At 42.4% G+C, this 17,200-nt stretch overlaps 1 protein-coding gene across 1 annotated transcript in view; it reads right to left on the bottom strand.

The window, feature by feature from the left end:
* The window catches only part of LRRN2 (leucine rich repeat neuronal 2), a 64,716-nt gene extending 52,697 nt beyond the window's left edge, over positions 1 to 12,019 (bottom strand). The window contains exon 1 of the mRNA XM_082247745.1: positions 11,774 to 12,019. The gene's annotated coding sequence lies outside the window, so the exon portion shown is untranslated. The remainder of the gene's footprint in view (positions 1 to 11,773) is intronic.
* Positions 12,020 to 17,200: the final 5,181 nt, after the last annotated feature.

Here is a 17,200-nt window from a genome sequence, read left to right as displayed (position 1 = left end):
ATCCATTTTGGAATAAGGCTGAAACAAACAAAATGTGGAAAAAGTGAAGTGCTGTGAAAACTTTCCGGATGCACTATATACCACATCCAGCGGCTGATTTCACACTGTAGCATATTAAATGTGTTTTACTACATTTTAGTGTATCTAAAACACTCAAAAATTCAGAACCAATAGACATAGACACACAAGAACACACACAAGAACACAATAGTTTAATAATGCTACAATGGGCATCCAGCTTACTTAAAGTGACTCAGTTGCCAAACTTAAAGTGCCAATAAAGGTAGGTCTGATTGCCCCCACATGCCCGAGGACATGACCACCCTTTGCGGCTGATAAAATCTCGTCGCTCAGCACAACCACTTTACTTGGAAGTGCATGCATATGCAGGAACCTGTGATCCAAATACAGAGGCTACCACACTGACCTGAGGCTCCCACCAAGGCTACCACACTAACCTGAGGCTCTCACTGAGGCTACCACACTATTATGAGGCTCCCACTGAGGCTACCACACTGACCCGAGGCTCCCACTTCCGCACTTTCTAACTCTGGGAAACAACGTCGCCGGAAGGACAAACCCATGCAGATCGAGTGTTTGTACCCACCTGTGGCTGCTCCAGGAACCATGAATTGTCCCCAGCGGGGAGAAGCCCCACTTATTCACATGTCAGACTGATGTGATTTGATGGTCACAAACACTGCTAGTGTGAACCTGGTCAGGACACTTGCCACATCCGAAAGGCAGTGCCCATCCAGTAACGGTACTGCATGAGTTTAGCCTCAATCCACCAGGACTTGCATGTGTTTAGATGCACAAACATAGACTGCCATAGGCTAGACCAAAAAACTTTGACTTACACCGCACAGGATTGTCTATACCTACACCTGTGATTTGCATCTACTGGTTTATAGCTGCTAAATCTGATTAATCTTAGCTACTGCCCACGCTTTCCATGCACTATATCCGACAACTGCAGGAACATCAGTGTATGATGTGACATACAGTTCCTTGCCCAGCTCATCCAGTCTTCTTGGGAAATTAAGAAGCCGAAATGTCCACTGTGAGTCGTAAGGGCTGACCGCACAGCGGTTACCTGGGACTCCTTATGCTGATTAATAAAGTTTTTTTTCAGGGAGAAACCACTGGCTTCCTTATTCCCTCTTCACACTTTTTGAACTACTTATAGGTCTTTCCTATTTTCTCTTGTTACTGTATTGATATGTTCAAGTGAATCAGGGAGGTTCCCCACCTCTCATTCTAGGGGAGTCGGTACTCCTTACCACTTGGTATAGTGTTAACCCTACCAGTGAGATCCCGATGTTCTGTTTTTATCTCAATTAGCAATTTAAAGCACTCCCTGTACAAGAAAAAGGTAAATCTACAAGTATACTTCTACTGCCACCTATTCCACTGAATAGTACAGTCCACTGAAGAAAAATCTAAGATTAAAGTTTAGTGGAACTTAACCATAACTACTTGATAAAAAATAATGTTCTTTAGCAAGAAAACTACATCCCACATTAATAATTATGCTACCAAAATTAGCGTGTGCTGTAAATTACCTCCAGCATTGCTCCTGTTTCATCTTGCTGGAGGTTGCCATTTTGTTGAAGCCTAGGACCACAAGCAGCATTAAATCTTTAGGCTGTCAGCAGATTGGCCTCTACATATCAGGGAAGGTGAGCACTTGATGACAAAGTTGCCTAAAGTGTGACTTCACTCTCTTAATCAACAATGACCATTTTGAATCCTTTTGCTGCTAGCATTAGTAAATAGATAGAAAAGTATATCATATTTACTTGTGTTTTTTTTTTTTTACATTTCTTCGGTTGCTTTCTGGTTTCCATGCCTAAGCAAATGATGTCACACAGCCCAGGAGTCTTCAGGGGGAAGGAGGGGCTTTGTCAGCTAAGCCCTTCCTCCTGCCTGCATGCATGAGCGAAGGGCAGATGGATTCCAGAAAATAAATGCTATCTGAGTCATCTGCCCTTCTCAAGATGGCCATGGCCAGAAATGTTAGGGGGTGTTTTTCAAAGCGTTTTATCAGCAAAATAAAGTATGGACACATGGATGGATTGGTGCATTTGCTTTGAATATTAAAAATGATTTAACCAATTCAGGACCAGTAGGTTTTCCCCCTTAACAAATTTACGACCACCCACAGCAGTTATATTGCGGCAGGCAGCCGCTATTGCGCGAACCGCAATAGGTATACGTCGGTCGCGCGCAGGCAGCTACGGGGCAGGCGGCTAGGGGGCAGGCGACTCTGATTGCCGCCTGACACCTGTGATCGTTCCCCGCTGAGAGAGAAGAATTTTCAGCTGTTGTAAACACAGCTGACCGCTCTTCTCCCTGGAATGATCACAGAGCTCCTGTGATCCTTCTATATAGGAACACAGGTCTCTGTGATCATTTCACAAGTCACGCCCACCCCCCCACAGTTAGAAACACGCCCCTAGGTACACATTTAACCCCTTGATCACCCACAGTGTTAACACCTTCCCTGCCAGTGTCATTATTACAGTAACAGTGTATATTTTTAAGCACTGATTACTGTAGTAATGTCACTGGTCCCCCCAAAAGTGTCAAAAATGTCAGTCATGGGTCCGATCTGTACGCCACAATGTTGCAGTCCCACAAAAAATCACAGATTGCCGCCATTACTAGTAAAAAAAACAATAAAAATTACATAATTCTTTCCAGTAGTTAGTAGACGCGATAACTTTTACGCAAACCAATCAATATACGCTTATTGCAATTTTTTTATCAAAAATATGTAGCAGAAAAAAATATGGCCTAAAATGTTAAAAAAATTTGGATTTTTACATTTTTTTTTGGGGGGGGGGGGGATGTTATATAGCAGAATGTTGATTTTTTCAGAATTGTCGCTTTTTTTTGTTTATAGCACAAAAAATAAAAATCACACAGGTGATCAAAAAAAAGGGGCACTGTGTATGGTACACTATCGATCGAGGCATCAGCTGCTGGTTTAATTACCACCAGTAAGGCCCGGTCGAGCACAAGCGAACAGACCACCCGATTATACGCCTCTATAGGACGGCTTAGAGGATTAGACCAAGGGGCGTAGTTTCCATTTGGTTCGGTGTCTGCAAAGGTGGTAGGGAAGGAACATCCGGGGGAAACCTCTAGTATATGTTTACGTTCCGGCGGAAGCTGACAAAGAGGTCCTTCCGGTTGACCTGTTCGCTTTGTGATTGGGTGCGCCGCTTACAATGCGGAGCATAAAGAGGTCGGGTGCGCTGTTCTGGCCGCGCCCCCAGTTGAAGTCAGGAAGTGACGAAACGCGTCGGGGCGTGGCCAGACGACGCACCCAATCGTGATTGACGGCAGCGAAGGACTTCCGGGACTACCCGATCTGGCGTGGAGCCACATCGGAATAGAAGTGGAGGCCCCGATACTGCCTTTTATGAGAATGAGCTTTTTGTTACACCATGACAAGTGAGTGCAATGTATGATGGTTTATTGGCAATAAAATTATTTCAGACATATTGCACTAGTGGGGATATCTTTTTGTTTTCCACATATTTGGGAGGAACTGTGCAAGAGGACTACCTCACTGGATTTGGGACCATCCCTGGCTCGGTTTGACTTTTCCTATGTGGAGTTGTTACATACATGCGAAGTGTGCTCATTTATGAGAGTAAGCGAGCATATATATCCGGTGAGTGGCCATTTCTAATTGACCCCCTGCACTTGGTGGTGGATATGTGGTGACCCTCCCAGACGACACGAAGCTTTGGCGTTTCTGCTGTATATATCCAATGATTGCTGTTAGCAATATATGGGACTTTTTAAGTTTCTGAACTGGAGAAGGGAATTGATGTTCAGATTTATTGGTCAATAGACTTATGTGAATAATCAACTAATGATTATGAGGACTGAATTACTTTCCGCACTGTCACTTTAGGGGATATCCATGGTTTATTGCATTTTAGGAACTTTTCTAGATTGTTTCAGCGCTACTATTATTTCTATACACCACCAAAAGAAAGCTATATTTGTGGGAAAAAAAAGGACATTAATTTTATTTAGGTACAGCATTGCACGACCGCGCATTTGTCCGTTAAAGTAATGCAGTGCCGAATCGCAAAATATGGCCTGGTCATTAATGAGGCAAATCCTTCCAGTCCAAAAGTGTTTAATTACCAGGCCATTTTTTGCGATTCGCCACTGCGTTACTTTAACGGACAATTGCACAGTTGTGCGACCCTGTTTCCCACAAATAGAGCTTTCTTGGTGGTATTTGATCACCTGTGCGTTTTTTATTTTTTGTGCTATAAACAAAAAAAGAGCGTCAATTCTGAAAAAAAAAAAAACAGCAACATTTTTCACTTTCTGCTATAGAACATTCCAAAAAAAGAAAAAAAATGTAAAAATCTAATTTTTTCATAATTTTAGGTCAATTTGTATTCTGCTACATATTTTTGGTAACAAAAATCCCAATAAACGTATTTTGGCTGGTTTGCACAAAAGTTATCACATCTACAAATTAGTGGAAAGATTTAAGTCATTTTTATTTATTTATTTATTTATACTAGTAATGGCAGCAATCCCCGATTTTTAGCGGGACTGCGACATTGCGTCAGACAGATCGGACCCCTAACTGACATTTTTTACACTTTTGGGGGGACCAGTGACATTACTGCAGTCATCAGTGCTAAAAAATGCAGTTACTGTAATAATGACACTGGCAGGGAAGGGGTTAACCCAGGAGCGAGCAAAGGGTTAAGTGTGAGCCTAGGGAGTGTTTTCTAACCTTGGGGGCGATGGGCTTGTGAAATCAACACAGAGACTTGTGTTCCTAAATAGGAGGAACACAGGAGCTCTGTATTGATTCCTGTGAGGACAACGGTGTGCTGTGTTTACAACAGCAGACCGCCGTTCTCTCTTCACGGGGAGCGATTGCTGGCGCCGGCCCAGTGATTGGCTTCTCCACTGGCAAGTGGGCGCGCACGTGTGCCTCCGGGGGGCCCTCCCAGGATCGCTCCCGCGGACCGCCGGGCAGGTACAGCGATTCGTGGGAACCTTCCGACCTGCCGCCGTATAACTGCGGCGGCTGGCCGGCAAGTGGTTAAATAGCATTTTTGGTTTGTGGTGCTCAGATGCAGTGTAGTTCCACTTTAAATACACATTTTGAAGAATGGATGTATATTGTATTGTACTCAGAGTTGCATTTTAAGGCCCATCAACTCATGAAGACATGGTTTACCCTTTTGCTGCCGCCAATGTAATGACTATATCAGTGACAGCACCAACCAAAATTTGCTTACCTTTATACAGTAAACTGTGACTTTGTGGGAGAAGTGATCAAAAAACACACCAAAGCTGCCCGATCTTCTGTGGCAAAGCTCAGGTAACCTGCACGGAAACAGTGGGTACAGTGAGCTGCAGGAACACTGCACTGCATCAGTGTGAAAGCGTCATTAGACAGCACATTGCACACTTATGTTAAAGTATGAGAGGCTGTGTATGAAGGGACACTACTCTAAGCTGTTGTGTCCCTAATTCAATTCACTGTGTTTGTTGCTAGGCTGTATCCAGCCTAAGCATCTATCAATGTTTTCTAAATTTTAGACTATAGATTAGGCAGGTTTTTTGTAAGCTCATTGGGTTGTTTGCTCCTGTGAGGAGGTTCCACAAATCAGTGTCAGAAGTAAAACCGCTGAGTTAAGAATATGTATTTGACCCCATCAACCCCCGAGGTCAGAGGTGGCTCTTTAATTAGGCAAATTAGGCAGTCACCTAAGGCCTCACGGCCACCTAATTTGCCTAACAAGTTACCCCAGTTTTGAGGGACAGGGGAACTTAACGCTGCTGTGCTCAGTGTTAAGAGCCCTGTCTCACTTAAGCCGGCCCCTGCGGCGGCTGAACATTTGATTTGCAGTGTGACTTTATTTTAGAGGTGACAGGACCCTTTTTTCTATTCTATTTAGTTTTTTTATTACCACACAGCAGTATCAGTATCAAAGCAATACATCATAAGTATACAGTACAGTGACATCAGGTATACAGTATACATTTACTGAAACCTATATTATACAAGTTATAATCACCAATTGTACTCTCTCAACATCTATTGCGAAGCAAAAGTGCACTTCAGAGTCTGATAACGATACCATTTTTCTTTTTCATTTTATCCCTACCCACCAGAAGCGGCAGCAACTGGCCATAACCTCTATGTAAAACAAAAAAACCCAAGAACAAATTTTAACAAAATATCAAAACCCACTACCCCCTGGTCCGTCAAGTGTGTAATAAAATGCCCTCTGCAAAGACATCACGGAAATTAACATCTTGTCTCAAAGAACTTCAAACATCCACCTCCCCCTCTAGCATATCAGTAGACTCAACCCATCCAAACCAAACCTTCCTGAATTTTTTTTGAAGAACCCCAGGCCTCATACGTTATTTGATATAACGGTATGTCTGCTTTACCTAAATTTAGCCACATCTTCAACGTCAGATTTTCAGCATATATCCACCTCCTTGCTATGAGTTTACGGACATAAAAGAGAAGCAGTCTAAGAAACCATTTTGTAGCCTCATCCATCTCCTCATCTTCAATAACTCCCAATAGACATAGCAAGAGGGTACATGTATTGGGGAGACCAAACTTGTCAGCAATGAACTCCGTCATCATAGACCATAAAGGCCTTACATTGGAACACTCACCATGTGAAGGAAAGTTCCCTCACTCAGCTGACATTTATGACATATTGTGGAATCTCTCTTATGCATACAAAACAAATGTACAGGGGTGTATTATATCTGATGTAAGAATCTTAATTGAATCATCCTACCCATAGGCAATAACAGTGGTGAGGTATGTATCAAGCTCCTCCTTTCACATCTCCTTCAACAACAGCCTTTCTATTAGTTTTTCTATTCGTTTTGAATCCCTGGATCCCAAAGCCACGTAATACCTGGAGACTTGCTTAACAGGATCTGGATCTTGTAAAATAGCTTCCAATGGAGTATTTTTGAGCTGGACAACCACGCTCCCAAACTGCGCTGGCGTGCCATGACAGAGTTGTGCGTATTTAAAGTGCCATGTCCTATGAACCCCGAACTACCTAAAGAGCTGCTCAAAAGTGCATAGTTACCCATCTTGGAATAATTGATGAACATACTTGATTCCATAACGGGCCCATTAGAAGCCACCCTCTAGCTTAAAAAAAAAAATCTGCTATGGATGGGTTAAACCATAGAGGGTTGTTAGGGGACATTGATAAGGAGGTGTCACCCATAATATGAGAGCATATACAAAAAATCTTCCCCAGAAGAGACATAACTGTTTCCACCTCTCTACCTGGGACTCCTCCCCTATAGAGCATATTAAGTAAGGCCTTAAGTGACGTGGCCTCCATTGCAGTTGTCGCATTTGGATTCTTGGGAAAAAAACGTCAATGAAGAAAAATCAGTTGAGAGGCAAAATAATAATACCTCAAGTCTGGAAGCGCAAGTCCTCCTATGGCATTGGGTATTTTCAGAATAGCTAAGGATAGTCTGGGAGTACGGGATCCCCATAAAAAAATGTAGGACTATATAATCTATGGCCTATAAGACCCATAAAAGGACACTTTAACGCAGCTGTGCACAGGCAGCTTTAAAAGCCTGGTCACACTCACCTCTCGTGTAACCTGAGACTTCTGGAGCTAGTCTCAAGTTTAGGAGACAGCACTCACGCCTAAGTAATGTCTAAGGCCTCACAAAGCCTAGAGTCTCTCCTGCCTGATGCCCTTGTTCAAAGGTATTGTTTAGGAGATGATAAATATTTGGGTCAACTTTCCAGAGTGTTTTCTACCTATTGGGCTTTTGCTCTGGGGAGGATGTGTAATGCAGTGTCTCTCCACTTGGGCCCTGCCTCAGCCTGGGACATGATGCTTAGGAACTTGGGCAGCCTTATGCACTGGATATCTGGAGAGAGCTGGGCTTGTGAAGAATCTTTTTGCTGATAAATGTGGCAGAGGAGCTGGATAGAAGCTATTCCTGGAAATTGTGATAAGTATTTATCACCTGCCAATCCTAGATTGCCCTTAAAGGGTCAAGAGCCAGAATTGTTAGAGATGCACTGCAACCTAAGAGACTGTGGTTGCCCAACTATGAGAGCTCTTATAGGGTCAAAGATGTACCATGAGGTTGCTCCTAATAGGTCTACTGCTCATAAAATACCTAGACTATTGTTGTGCTATTTTGAGATTTGAGTCCAGCAATAAAAAAAAGACTAAAGTGACTGGTGCCCCCTCACCATACACAAAGGACCAGACCCTAAGAGGGAAATATTAGCCTGTATTAATACATAGGGAGTCCTTCTGCACCACCAAATGAGGGGGGGGGGGGTGCTACATCTATGAGCCAGAGTAGCTCTTTTAATTTTTGTATTAAAAATATATATGTCGCCCAGCCCCATGTCGTCTAAACTTAATAGCTTTAACCTTTTGTATTAAATATATTAAAGATATAATCTTAGAAGTGTATGTCTATCCAAAACATTTTCTTTGTTTGCCTATAGAATGGGGAAGGGTTAGAACCCCTGCCACATTTTTTACTGCTCTTCCTGGTCTCTATTACAGAGATTTACCTTCACTTCATGTCATGCTGATCTTTTAGACATAAAGTGAGGGAAACTCCCTAAAAGCAACAGCAACCCAACATCTTAGATTTGTACTTGTCTCCTTGTAGCAGATTTCCTGTCGCTTCCTCTCTGGTAAAAGCATTGCCAGCAGGACAGGAAGTGAGGGTAAATCTCCCTAACATTGCACTGGATAGCAGTAAAACCCAAGAAGAATTCTAATCCTTCCCCACTCTTACCAGAGTTCTGGGCTTGACGTAAACATAATTACCATAATCCTTCCCTAAGAACAGATACCACAATATGTCTGTCACCTTTTTTATCTTTTATCACAATATCAAAAAAAAAAGAATTATCTGTTGGTCTGGTGCTCCTTCCATCTATGCATGTCTTTTCCTGGCAACCTGCTGGAGCACCCACAGTAGGGTAGCCTTGCTTGAGCAGCCTACCCTGGGCCAGTGGGCTCTTCAAAATGTTTTTTTGCCCTCTCATTACCTTGTTGCCCTGTGCCTCTTGGATGCCATTTTTCCATTGGGGTGGAGCTGTTGCTGACAGCATAATTTAGCTAGACTGTACATGCCTGTAGCAATGGTTGCTAAGTCATTTTCCATCAGACAGATGAATTGCTTTTTCAATACTTTTATTGTGTTTCGTACTTAATAAAGTGAATATACTTTCATATTGGGAGTTATTCTCATCGTGGTGGCCAGTTGGCAACTGTATGCTTCACAATTTAGTTAAAAAAAGGAATTTACCTGTTTATATATTGCTTAATTTTAAAGCAAATAAATTGATATCAAAGCTTATCGGGCCTTAGATGTGATGGCTACATTAGTTTTCTGTTTCACAATCTTTTTCCTATATTTTAACCTGGTAATCCTACCATTAATGTACTTCCTGTCCAAGGGTGACCACTGAACTGAGGAGCATGGCCTCCATAGGAAAGCAAGTATATTACTACTAGATAACACTGGTATGACTACAAAACACCTTCTTCCCCATAACAGGGGGGGGGGGGAGTATTTAGTAGTACATAGAGATAAAAGAGAACCAAGCTAATTGATAACAGCCCAGAGGCTGAGAGTACAGTAAGCTATTTGCTTACAAGATTTCTCGCTGGAGTAACATCTATTTTTTTGCAAATATAACAAAATACTTTCAGTGATATATTGATCAGACCAAAAGGGAACAAATCAGAGACGTTCATTGTTGGAGTTCCATACAGTACACTTAAAGTAAAGATCACTGTTGAATACAAAAACTAGCCATGTGTGTGTCATTCCCATTCAAGAGGTTTATGTTTTGACTCCACCCTTACCATGGTGCTGTCCATTTCATGGACTGGCTCCAATTCATTGCTTAAGGTTTTTTCTTTTTTTTGCCCTCCTTGTGCTGTATATAGTAATGTAGATGTGCTTTCCTGTGATTGCTGTTTATGTTTTAAACAAATGATGCTGAATGGTGGGGGCAATATTGTGTGATGGTACAAAGGGCTTTTACAGATTGCTGATTATGGACTACACCCCTTTTATTTTTAGCACAGCCTTATATGTTTTACATGTAGCTTAGTTTTCAATTCACCTTACAATTCTTTCATTGCAAATGCAAATTTTGCAAATCGAATACATTACTCACGGCATATCATTTTTTAAAATGTGACAATTTTTTTCCTAAGTCGCTGCGAATGCTAATCAGCTAATGCATATAAAGGAAATAAAAGAAGGTGGCAGACTAACGGAAAATAGAAAGAGATACAAGCATAGTCATGAGAACCTAAGAGAGGGGAGCTCCATCTTGTGCTGAATGTGTCTCACACAGCAGTGAGAAACCATCAGACCTGTCACAAAAAGATAGAAAATGTGCCGTTTCCATGGAAACAGCCATCAAATGAGGCCTGTCAGGGCAGAGAGCCAGTAAAACAGATATGTATATATGCCTTATACAGCCTTTGTCATGACATAGATGTTGCATTTTACATACGAAAAAGGTTTATATGAAATCAGTACAGCATGAAGACAAGGACCTGATGTGTAAAGGAAGAATAATAGGATGTAATAAAACATAATGTACAGAATGATGTTATGAATTGGGGAATAATAGGAGCCAATGCCCAAGTAAAATATATATATGTGACAAAATAACAATAGCGGTTTGTTGATATAGATCAAAAAAAATACTACCTTCATCAAAAATCTATTTTTAATAAAAAGGCACATTGATGATATGTCTACTTTTTTCTTTTTGCATGTCATGTAGCAATTTTAGAAACACAATTGTGAGTTGCAGGGATGAATTTTCTGCTTTTTTTGTTTTTTTATTTTCTTTTTGAATGTGAGGTATGTGCATGATGCATCACTATCTTATACCTTCTATGATTAGCCCACCATCATTTGCTGTGAATGTCTGGTGATGATTATGGAGGCCTGCAACATGTGGCACCAAATTATGCCTCGAACATTTGACAGGGACAGGCAAATGCATGCAAGGTGAGACCTTCAGCGTTACAGAGGAAAGAAATCTGTAAAATGTAATACCAATTTAAAATATATATAGGAGTCTGTATTTTCCCAGTCTCGGTTAAAGGTGAGATACTTCCACATTAGCAACACAAAGGAAAATGAGAAAAGACGATTCAACCACACAAAAACGCATGAGTATCGCTTTATATATAAGGCAAATCAAATGCATTTTTACATTGTAATTGGGTAAATATTCGTCGTGGATTTGTAAACCATTTACAGAAAATGTCAGCCACACAGCAATGTGCAGCTCTGTGCATGGATCTTCTCCTTATAATTCAACATAAGCTGATAATGAAGCTCCTTTAGATGCATTCTGTAACATTAAGCTTTGTACAGAAAAAAAATGACTAATTATGGCTAAAATGAATCTTTTTATGCACAGATTGTTGGATTGCCAAGTGAAATATTTTTTAAACATAATGCCGCTTCTGACAACAACAGTAAAAATATATTTCTTGCTTTAAAGCCAAAGATTTCCTCTGTTGCATATTAGTGTACAGAGATCCAATATCCTGCTATAGACAAGGCCTGATTGGCTTCTTCCGTAAAACATCTATTTCATAGACCTTGTTAACCATTTGCTGTAGATAGTCCATATAATAAACAACATCCTATTCACTAAGCCATTAAATATACCCCTAACAGTATACAGTACCTTCAGGGCTCTCCTTACAGCTGCAATCCTTCTCTCTTCTGCTTGCAACATAGGAAGGCTGTGTTATGTGTGCAGGTGGATGTGTGAAACCATTATACCTTCAGTCTTTTATATCCTGATGCCAAGTCCAATCCCTCATTGACACCCACACTGCCCTCCTTCATTGGCACTGCAGGCTGTACTCTCCCTCTCCTCTCCTCTCTCTGGAAGATGTGAGTGGGATGCTGAAGCAGTGAATAGAAGGAGGGAAGAAATGGAGGAGGGGCAGGTTCCATCTCCAAACCTACTGATTTGCAATCATATACACAAAAGGCAGGGTAAAGGTAGGGGCAGTGCCAGCAGCCAGTGGCAAGCAGACAGTAGGGCATAACTGCTTCTGAAGAGGCTGTGCTGGGAGCTTTGTATGCCAACCTGTAGCGAATATAGTGGACACATTTCTGTGTTATTATGCAAGTGGCTGAAATAAATCTATATTTTATCTCTAAGCACTTAATATAAACGAATATGACAAATCTAAAAAACAAAAACAAAAGGCTTGTTCACACAGGGGGTAGTAAAATCAGGCAGTTGAGCCATGGATTTACCACCTTCCTAAAGAAGGGCATGCAGCTGCTCAGGGCTGTACACATACCATGGTGCAAATGCAGATGCAATGCTTTGCGGCAAACCTTAAACTGTTTAGGTGTATAGGGCCATTCCGCAACTGCCCTGTAACTGTGTACACAGGGTGCTGTGCCGTGGTTCAGGGTTAAATTAGGCGGTGAGGAGGCAACATTGCAGATCGCTTTTCAAACGGGAGGGGGGATACCCTTACATGAGAACAACTCCTAATATAATATATATAATATAATTTTACCACTTCCGGACCGCTTACTGTATATTTACTGCGGCAGGCTGGCTCGTTCAGGCAAAACGCTCGTCTGGGGGCAGCTAGGGGGCGAGCGCGCGCCGCCGCCGGCACACTCCCACCCCTGATCGTCAGCGGGGAAGCCAATGCGGGTGTCAGGCGGCTCCGATTGCCGCCTGACACCCGCGATCGCTCCCCGCTGAGAGAGAAGGAAGGTCGGCTGTTGTAAACACAGCCAACCGTCCTTCTCCCTGGAATGATCACAGAGCTCATGTGATCCTGCTATATAGGATCACATGTCTCTATGTTCATTTCACAAGCCCCCCCCCCCCCCCCCCCACAGTGAGAGTCACTTGCCTAGGCTCACACTTAACCCCTTGATCACTCACGTGGTTAACCCCTTCCCTGCCAATGGCATTATTACAGTAACAGTGCATATTTTTAGCCCTGATTACTGTAGTAATGTCACTGGTCCCCCCAAAAGTGTCAAAAATGTCAGGGGCCCGATCTGTCCGCCGCAATGTCGCAGTCCCGCAAAAAAAATCGCAGATCGCCGCCATAACTAGTAAAAAAAAAAAAACTATAAAAATGACATAAATCTTTCCTGTAGTTAGTAGGCGCGATAACTTTTGCGCAAACCAATCGAAATACGCTAATTGCTATTTTGTTTACCAAAAATATGTAGCAGAAAACACATAAATGTTAAAAATTTTTGATTTTTAATTTTTTTTTTTTGAGAATGTCATATAGCAGAATGTGAAAAATATTGTATTTTGTTTTTTCAAAATTTGCGCTCTTTTTTTGTTTATAGCGCAAAAAAAAACAAATTGGACTCTATATAAAACTCTATTTGTGGGAAAAAAAAGGACATAAATGTTGTATGTACAGTGTCGCACGACCGCGCAATTGTAACGCAGTGCCGAATCGCAAAATAGGGCCTGGTCATTAAGGGGGCAAATCCTTCTGGTCTTAAAGTGGATGATATAATATATATATAATGTCTATTAACTACAAGATGCTATATTTGTATATCCTTTTTCCTGTAATTTATTATGCTATATATGTAAGCAATCCAAGATGTGCAGACTGCTGCTGTATTAATCTGTGCATGTAAGTGGACCTGTCCTCTACCTGTCTTTTTTTTTTTTTTTTTTTTAGGGTTTATTACAGTGCCTCAATAACCAGTTTCCCTTCATCAGTCATAAGCTTGTGGTTCCCTTACATCCTTCCATGTTTCTTTTCAGGATGGTTGCTAGGAAACCCAGTGACAATTTGGGTTTGAGATGATAAAAGATCTGAAGAACACATTCAGTTGACAGGCAGCACACTAACCATACCCTTGCTTAGCCTGCTGTATATCACGCATAACTCTCTGTCAGAAGTAAACAATACTTGGGTTGTGCTTGCTATATTGATGATATTATGTTTATAGCTGGAGAATGCCAGTCAGGTGCACTGTCAACTGATGATTGAAGGGCACTGTCTAATTAAATTTAGTTGAAGCAGGAAGTAAAGAGTGAGGTCCATCTGTGGGTTATGGGCAAGGGATAACGTTGATGTCAGCAAAAAAAAGCATAATAATTAAATGGGATGCCGACAGCCTGGTATTTGGACATAGTAATACAACTAGTTTAGAAAAAGTATTTCCATTGGCTCAACGAGATGAATTTCAGAAGCATTCATCAGTGACTTCACAAGTGGGGAAGTACACATCATCGCAGTGGTGATTAGTGAGGTAGTTGTCGTCAGCGTCAAATCAGCAAATGGGGTATTGCACATCAGCAATAGGGCGCTGTGCGTATTTGTTCGGTGGCAGAAGGTGTTGCTAAAGTGATGACAAGCTTAAGTGATTGTAAAGTCAATTTTTTCAATTTAAATGATAAACTTGTTTAAGTTCAGTGGCGGGAAGTGTGACAGAAAGTGTTGCTGAAGTGATGACAAGCTTAAGTGATTGTAAAGTCAATTTTTTAAAATTACAATAATAAACAGGTTTATACTTACCCGCTCTGTGCAATAGTATTGCGCTCCTTACCTCCTCTTCTTTGGGGTCCCTCACCTGCGATCCTCCTCTTCTGTGTCTGCACCCATAGTAAGCCACTTGCTATGGGGGGCAGACTTGCAGGCTTGCTGCCAAGCTAGGCTGTGTGTGTTCATACACATACACAGTGCAGCTTAGCCCCACCCCAGCTCTCCGCTCGCTGGATTTGGCTGACAGCAGCAGGAGCCAATGGCTCCTGTTGTTCTCAACAAAGCCTGTGAGGCTAAAAAGAGAGGGAGAAAAGACCTGCAGCTGGGAACAGCGCTGGATTGATACAGGAGTCAGGTAAGTGTTAGGGAAGCGGGAACACACCTTTACCTTAAAGTGGTTGTAAAACTCTGTCTGATATGAAATATGAACAAAGCATACCTCTGTATTTGTCTCAGTCCAAAGCACTAAGTGTCATTTCTCTCTGCTATCTGCACGAGTCACGTCTGACATGTATCCTGACACCAAGAGATACAGTACCAAACATAGATCTCTATCTGTATATAGGGCTATCAATTACATCATATTAGGTGATAGAGTATTTTAATTGGTCACTTGCGTGTACCCTATATACCCATCACATCTTTATCTATATATAGGGCTATCGATTACATCATATTAGGTGATAGAGTATTTTAATTGGTCACTTGCGTATACCCTATATACCTATCACATCTTTATCTATATATGGGGCTATCGATTACATCATATCAGGTGATAGATTTTTTTCATCGGTCACTTGCATATACCCTATATACCCATCACATCTTTATCTATATATATAGGGCTATCGATTACATCATATCAGGTGATAGAGTATTTTAATCGGTCACTTGCGTATACCCTATATACCCATCACATCTTTATCTATATATAGAGTTATCAATTACATCATATCAGGTCATTGAGTATGTATCGGTCAGTTGCGTATACCCTATATTGATCTCTATCAACATCATGTACAAAAGGCCAACAGAGAGGCAGACGCTCACAGGCCACGAAAAGAGGGCAAGCAGCCTCTGTGTCCATTGTGAAAAGTGGTGGTCACAGTCGACATAGTGCATCCTCTGCAGGCGGGGCACGCCCGTCCTTTTTTTCCGGTGCTGCCCGTGTTATTCAGCCACAACATTCGGAATAGTTTGTGGCGTGGATAAATAAGCCGGCCTCATCCTCCTCGTCCTCTGACACCCAAGCTTACAGTAGTTTGCCTTCCACGGCATCTGCCAAAGCGGCCCGTTCCACAGGCTCCTTCTCCACAGCTACTCCTTCTGTCGCCCCACCATCATGCACCTTTTTCTATTTGATCATAGTGTCAGTGACATGCTGCTGGAGGAAGCGCAGCAATTTGAAAGCTGTGATGTTGGTTCGAAGGTTGATGAAGGGAATAACGTGAGCCTAGAGAAAGGGGTTGATATTGACGGACAAGAAACCAGCAGTCATGTTGCCACTGCTGAAGCATACTGCCATGTGTGCTCCAGTGACGAGGAGGGAGGGGATGATTAGGTCACTGACTGTACTTGGGTGCCTGACAGGATAGAGGAGGAGGAGGAACAACTCCAATGAGGTACAATGTGCTCCAGGGGCCGCCATAGCAGTAGCCAACCTATTGCGTCACAGCACTCCACAGGTGCAGGGTGCTGCAAACTGCTGCGGACTCCCAAAAGTTCATTAGTGTGGGCTTTTTTCAGCACATGTGCAGTAGACTGCAGCGTTGCTGTTTGCAACATTCGTCTGAAGCGGATCAAGTGTGGCCAGAACACCAGCCGCTTGGGCACCACATGCTTGACAAGGCATATGATGACCTGCCATGCAGTCCATTGGCAACAGCACCTGAAAGAGCCACCAGATCAAAACAAGCTTGCATCACCTTGCTCCTCATCTGCAATCTCTAACCCTACTATACATCATGCCTTCTCAAATACCAGCATTGAGAGGGATGATGGTATAGCAATGAGTGCCACAGAGACTTGCACCCAATCTGCTCGCAGTACACCACCGCTTGATTTGAGCAGCAGGCAAATTTCACTATCCCAGTTGCTGAACCGTAGAAAGAAATACTGTCCCAGCCATCCACATGCTCAGCATCTTAATGCTAGCTTGGTCAAATTGCTAGCATTACAATTGCTGCCTTTTCATTTGGTAGACTCTGCTCCCTTTCACGAATTTGTGGAGCGTGCTGCACCACAGTGGCAGGTCCCGAAAAGGCATTTCTTTTCGCGTAAGGCCATTCCGGCTCTCTATCGTCATGTGGAAGGTAGTGTTTTGGCCTCGTTGGACAGAGCGGTCAGCAGGAAGGTGCACATTACTGCTGACTCTTGGTCCAGCAGGCATGGACAGGGACGTTACATTTAGTTCACGGCGCACTGGGTAACTTTGCCACGACAACTTGAGCCAGGAATGGTTGTATGCGACAATAGCACCAACCTTCTCTTCGCCCTCCGACAAGGACACTTGACACATGTTCCATGCTTGGCACATGTTCTGAATCTGGTGGTGCAGCATTTCTTGAGCAGATATCCGGGCTTCCAAGATCTCCTGAGGCAGGCCAGAAAAG

The sequence above is a fragment of the Pelophylax lessonae genome (assembly GCF_965119305.1).
Source record: "Pelophylax lessonae genome assembly, chromosome: 2".
NCBI classification, from domain to species: domain Eukaryota; kingdom Metazoa; phylum Chordata; class Amphibia; order Anura; family Ranidae; genus Pelophylax; species Pelophylax lessonae.
The sequence above is the reverse complement of the archived record's forward strand: the minus strand, read 5'-3'. Positions and strand labels throughout refer to the sequence as shown.